Source organism: Triticum dicoccoides, chromosome 3B (genome assembly GCF_002162155.2).
Source record: "Triticum dicoccoides isolate Atlit2015 ecotype Zavitan chromosome 3B, WEW_v2.0, whole genome shotgun sequence".
Taxonomy (NCBI): Eukaryota; Viridiplantae; Streptophyta; class Magnoliopsida; order Poales; family Poaceae; genus Triticum; species Triticum dicoccoides.
In genome coordinates this window covers 147654907-147661415 of record NC_041385.1, presented here as the reverse complement: position 1 = coordinate 147661415, position 6509 = coordinate 147654907, and the positions used below count along the sequence as shown (strand labels likewise).

The 6509-nt window shown below is 45.1% G+C and overlaps 1 long non-coding RNA gene and 1 other non-coding gene across 12 annotated transcripts in view; both read right to left on the bottom strand.

Moving 5' to 3' along the window:
- Positions 1-4017, bottom strand: part of LOC119275253 — an 8464-nt gene extending 4447 nt beyond the window's left edge. For 2 of the 11 annotated variants that reach the window (XR_005135589.1, XR_005135591.1), the window contains exons 1-4: positions 3807-4017; positions 3053-3340; positions 807-2201; positions 677-725 (exon numbers count right to left, since the gene is read on the bottom strand). This is a non-coding gene — a long non-coding RNA (uncharacterized LOC119275253). The remainder of the gene's footprint in view (positions 1-676; positions 726-806; positions 2202-3052; positions 3341-3806) is intronic. The other 9 variants (XR_005135592.1, XR_005135590.1, XR_005135593.1 and 6 more) reach the window with 9 other exon arrangements.
- Positions 1190-1283, bottom strand: LOC119283015. The gene has a single exon (XR_005138978.1). It is a non-coding gene; the product is annotated as a small nucleolar RNA Z101 (small nucleolar RNA).
- Positions 4018-6509: the final 2492 nt, after the last annotated feature.

Here is a 6509-nt window from a genome sequence, read left to right as displayed (position 1 = left end):
GGGTACAAAAAGTTGAAAAAAATAACACAAATGCTATTGAAGACTAGAGGAAGATCATTCCTACAGGATTAGCCAGAAAATACATACCAACAGTATTCCACATATCGAACTTTGATTCCATCTTAAAATTCAATGCGGGAATATTATGCACCAAAATATCGTATACATTATGTACACAGATAGCACTCCTCTTAAAGCAAGAAAAACAAGAACATAAGAAACAGAACAATCGCTTGAAAGCCTTGTATGGATGAGCCTACAAACTATTATGACCTAAATAATTCACACCATATATAATCCAACTGCAACTCTGCAAATGACTTTGCAGGGATAAAGGTAGAACATGGTACACACGCAACATTACATGCTAAATCATATGATCAAGGTGTTGGAACTGGAGTATGGAACATCGTAAGGTACAACTATAAAGCTTGACTTTCCAGGTTATATCCTTGTTCTTTACAAGAAAACATGGTCGGTATTGGGTGAGCACGCAACTTCAACATGTCGGCAGATATGGTGCAGAATAGCATGTGTTTAGAACTTAAGGTAGAAAAAAAAGTGTGCCTACGGAAAGGTCCAACAATATAATCGTAGTTGGTTCACAAGTTGCATTAACACACTTATATCGATGTTCAGGACTTAAAATATGCATGCATAAAAACCTGAAGTATACCTGTCTTCAGCCCTGTCATCCCCATTCTGCAAGCCATCTTTTCCAGAGCCTGGTTAAAAAAAGGCCAACTTAACCACATTGTAGGAAGTTACATGTGGCAAATCAAACTAAGCATAGCAAGAAGTATTACCAGTGGTTTGACTGCCCAGACTGTTGGCGATCTTATCTAAGCTAGTATAAGTAAAATAACTGCAGGAGCAATTGGAGAAAAATAAATGCATTGCAAGATCATATTTATAAAAATATCGTGCGTATTCCACCAAGTTGGCAATATAATAATCATCTATTGAATAAATGAAATTACGCAACAAGGACAACTATGAAAACAATGATAAGACAAGGTAATAAGAAACACAACTCTTTTTTTTGTGTGGAAACAAGAGAACGATCAGACAATCAAACCAATAGGGAAATAATCTCAATCATCAGCTCATCTCTAGGCCATTTAAACCCAAAACCAAATATTTTTTAAAAGAGAAGTACCAAGAGAACGCAAATAAGACATAAGTGAGGGTGATGCATCAGATCTCCAAGGTGAAAGAGTGACATCACAGAAATGTCTCAGACACAAATTTCACATAAACTTGTGTCTCCTCATTAGCATCGACGACAATCCTTTTGAACCATAAACTACTTGCAGTGATATACTGAACCATAAGCTACTTGTAATGACATACTGGACGATAAACAACATACAGACCTGAAGCTCTGCTTCTACGCCAATAAATTTAAAATTGTCATTAGCATAAACCATTGATGAAAAGGAAGATAGAATGACCAAGGATGGATTCCAATTTAATAAGAATGAATTGCACATAGCTTTGACTGTACGAAAGAGATAAAACTTCCCACAGACTAACGACCGTGCACAATAGCTGCAAGTTGCATCTACTATTAAAGTAACTTTAGCATATCTCAAATAAATAGTCATGAGGTAACCGGTTCTAGATCGCTAGAAGAGTAGGAAGATGTATCTTATACTCTAGAGTTCAGATATATCAAAAGATTCATGGCATCTGATTTTGTGGGTATGCGAACCTGAAGCATTTATAAGGTATATTTTTTCTTTCCTTGTGATGCACAGCCGATACAAAGCATTCTTGCTCATGGCTTTTGATATACTGATTGAGAAGTGTGAATATCACTATATTAATTCATAGTTTGGATAGGCTTGCTATGAACACCTGAAGTATCTTGCTGGGCAATGAATATGACAATGCAGTATACTGTATAACCACAGTGGAACACCTGTCAGCAATTAGCTCCTTTGCCACTCCGAAGGTTTTACCTGGAGCATTAATAGTTTGTACGTGGAGACGATTGGGTAATCAAAATGTATACAGGGAAATATGACAAACCAGTTCCATAGAGCGATGACCTTGCACTTCTGCTCCTTAATGTAGTATAGAGCAGTCCCATTGAAAAGATGACTCCAAGTAGACTGTTAATACATGCCCATTGGAATTGTATATATCAGTAAGCTCTGGTCTTTACCTTCAGGCACGATGAATTCACTCAACATTCCCTGCGAAACACAGGCCATATCATCAGTAAACATCTACCAAATTACTCCTTTCGTTCCAGAATATATGGCGCTTTGAACAAGGCACAATCTCTGGTAGAAAAACTTCAACAATCTATTTTCATGATTAGATGGCTAAGCAGATGATTGAGCATAAAGAAAGACGCATCTCCAAGCCAGATCAGCTGGTGAATAAATACACTAAAAAAGACTTTAACCTTTAAATCTTACACCAATCAGGAGGCCTCTCATCAATATCCTGATTAAAGTGTGTCAGGCAGATGAAGGCAGATTAGTGGATCTTGGTTCTACATCTGTGGAGGTTACGCTATCACATCATACTTTCACTCTTCAGTTAAAGCTCATTAAAAGCAGCCATATCTTTATATTTCATAAAAGAACCTGGTATTTATTTTCAACTCTCTGTTCTCTAAAGGATACTCCCTCTTAACAAAATAAATGCAACAAAATGTGCACACAAGAAACACCATGTAACTATAGAATCAGTTTGAGCCCAGCTCTCAGATTTTCTTACCACACTGCAGCAAACCTTAGCATAAGTGAAAATTGAACCTACGGCTCTCTGTTATCCGATTTCAATTAAACTATAACTCTGTACCTAGCAGCGAAGAGGTTATCAGTAGAAAGAGTTTAGCCTACTGGCCATAAAGGCACAGGCACAGACCGGAGAAACTAACTGAAAATATTTCTTGCAGGCATGGCACAACACACAATTGTTCGTTACTTCATAAGAAAAATAAGCTGACATTTGTTTACTTGTGATACTCCCTCTCAAAGGATACAGAGGAAAAGGTGCACATAAGTAATATAACAGGGAGGAGAAAAGATTCGACCTGCATAGACTCTGAAGGAGAAACAGCTAAGAGAAGAGAATGGACCATAAATTCTTATGCAGCAGATCGGGTGACCCCGATCACGAAATCCAGAAAATAAAGTCAATCTGTTCCACCCCAACAGTGGCAGATACAACTCCCACCTGCAACACACACGCATTGGAACCACGAAGCTTAGAAACCGAGGGGTAAGAATAAGAAAGATGACATGATCGATAAGGATATCTCAACTTCAGCCTACATCCGCAAAATAGCACACATCCACCAGGCCCTCTCTCCCAAAGAAATCTGAAACAGAGTAGGGGATTATATCAGACCAGCAAAATAAATCATATTCATGAAGTAATTAACCATTTCAGTGATCCAAATAATCATGGAACAACTACCGTATTTCATCGACTAAACAAAAATGACATGGAAAGAGAATATACAACAATTTGGTCCTAAGATTTTTCTAGGAACGGCGTAGCTAACAAATAAGCAGAATTAAATCACCACCTCCTGCTCCCATTGCCATCATTACACAAACAATAGTTCTTGCCGTGCCACCAGAACAGCAACCAAACAATCCCGCCGCCGAACACAAGAGGGGCACCACCAAAACGGACCCCAAATCGTCGACCAAGCATTCGTCCCTCCGCCCCTCCCCCCACACAAAACCCCAATCGCAATCCCCCACAGCCATACCCCATAACAGAATCAACCAAAACAATTAGGAGATCAGGACGTAAAAACAAAGAGACACGAAATCAACCTTTACGGAGCGCAGAAAGGTGAGCAGCCTGACGGAGTCCAGCAACCAGCCCCGAACCCCTCCACCAACCGAGCAGACGGGCCGGAGGACGGAGACCACGGCGGCGCAGCTCTCCCTCCAGGAGAAAACTGCGGCGGCAAACCTAGCGCCGAGAACACCGCCGCTACCTTAGGGTTAGGGCCAAGGAAGATGACAACTGGACGGAAGAGGAAAGAGGCGGGGCGAGATAGGAATACACCGACAGCTGGGTCCCACTCGCGTGCCCCCACCCCCAAACGCCCCGGAGGCCCATCGCTCTTCAGCCCATTTCAGATTTTAGTCCACAGAAAAACAGATCTCGTTTCACTCACTCCACGACGCCTCCCTTCCCATTTACTCTCCTTTCTCTCTTCACACCGCAGACCGCAGGTCGTAGTCGGAGCCCTAGGCCACCGTAGCCATGTCAGGGCCGTGGGAGAAAATCCTCCGCAATATTATTGCGCACATTGAGAAACACTACGCTGGCGACATCGCGCAGCAGATCGAGAGAATCCTGAGGGAGCAGTACGGGGAAGAGTATGATCGCTACCTCCGTGACGCGCTGAGGCTGGTCACTCCCGAGCCGGCAGCGGGAGGGGAGTCGGCAGCCGCGGGCGTCGGGTCGGCAGCCGCCGGGGCCGCCTTCATGGCAGGCCGGCGAGGCGGGCCGGCTCTGCGCGCCCTGCACAAGGGGAGCACGAGCGGGGGGGCGGAGAAGGTGGTGGACATCGGGGCGGCAGGGCAGGGCGCCTCCATCGTCGCCGATCAGCTCGGCCTGCCGCGCCCGTCCGTCGTGGTGGACGTCGGGCGGAGGGACAACCTGGCGCTGCGCCTGCGCGCCCTCGAAGCAGGCAAGGCGAGCACCACCGACACCGCCCGGGCGCCAGGCATCGGGGCCTCCTTGGCCGCCGACTTCTACGGCCTGCCGCGCTCCTCTCTCGAGTTCGACTTCCTGCAGCGAGCGGGTCGGCTGCGCTCCCTCGACCGCGCCACTACGACCCCCTCCTCCTCCTCCGGCCAAGTGGCGGAGTCCTCCGACGCGATGGTTGCGCTCGTGGGCGACGCGAAGGCCACTCCAGCGGACGTGAACGACTCCTCCTCCTCCTCCGGCCAAGTGGCGGAGTCCTCCAACGCGATGGTTGCGCTCGTGGGCGACGCGGAGGCCACTCCAGCCGACGTGAACGAGTCCTCCTCCAGGTCTGCGATCGCGAGCGTCAACAAGCCCACCGACGGGGTTCCGGCCTCCGCCGGGGTTGAGATCCTGGGCGCCAAGGGAAGTGCGGCGGACGTGAGCAACTCCTGCGGCGGGGCTGCGAAGTGAGTTACTCTCATGGTTCTTGTATATTGCGGGCTCCCAATCCTTACTTAGAAATTTGGGTACGGTGAAGGCCAAATTATGGCGCTTGGCGAACTGATTTCATGGCAAGAACTTAATGCTCGCATTTGATCTCTGTGCAACTTCTGATCAGGGTAGAATCGATCATAGTAAGCATGCGGCGTCTAGTTATTTTTCATTCCCAGTTCGTTATGGACGGCGTTACCTGGTTAGCATTTTGTTGGAATATTGAACTTGGCACTTGGGGAATTTTTCTTCAGGTCATTTTGGAATTTTGATGAACCTTTGTTGGATTTTGTTTGAGCGGAATTCGCGGATTGCTTGTTCAGAGCAGGCAGAGGTTATTCTAGTGCAGCTAGCGGTGTTGGATTTTGGAAATTTGATGAATGTTTGTTGGATTTTGATTTGAGGCGGTATACGCATGTCTGTCTTGTTCTGAGTTGGCAGTTCAATCATAGTCGGTGTTTGCGCGTTGTTAACATTTGAGAAAGCATAGACTTTGGTACACCATCTTATCTAGTCATCCATTTTTGCATTGCGGTTCGTGCAAGCACTTTTATATTTTTTGTTTCTTTCAACATATCAACTTCAAATTTTAAAAGACAACAAAACATTTTAACTTACGAAAAAAATCTGAAAGTTTTGTTTTGTTGTAAAAATGTTTTGTTGTCCTAGAAAGTTTAAAGTTTATATTTGTTTTGTTTTGAAGAAACAAAAAAGAGAAAATTTCATGTAGTAAGTTAGTTGTGTATCACAGATCTCAAAGCAACATTGAACGATAAGGATAAGAGGTGTTCGAAAACCTGAGCTTTATAAATCCACATCCGTTGGCGCGTAACATAAGGGCATCTCTAACGCGTATCCTTGCTCTCATTTAAAGTGCTTAAAGCATCCGACATGGGCCACCAACACGGACCCATGTCAAAATATCCGAAATGCCTTAGCGCGGCGCCGAATCAAGGAGCAAAGTAGGGGGGTCCAGGTCCATCACATCGGCCCATACCGTCTTTTAACAAGTTATTTATCCAAAACAACCATGATTAAGGTTAAGATAACGACTTGATACCACATTTGTGTTAGGGCACAAACAACCATCAACTTTGTGCCTAAGGACTAATTAGAGCATTGATTGGCCTATTTGCTCGCGAAAACAATGGATCTGACCGACTGGGCCCACTTGTCAGGCCGATGTGGCGTGCCTACTTGGATAATTTGCTATGTGGCCGAAGGCCCTACCTGTCGGCCTCTATCTTATTCCCCCCTCTCTCTCTCTCCCACCAAGCCACCTTCTACCCCACCAACCCTGACCACACGCAGCCATATCCCGCACCACCATCGAAGCATTACCT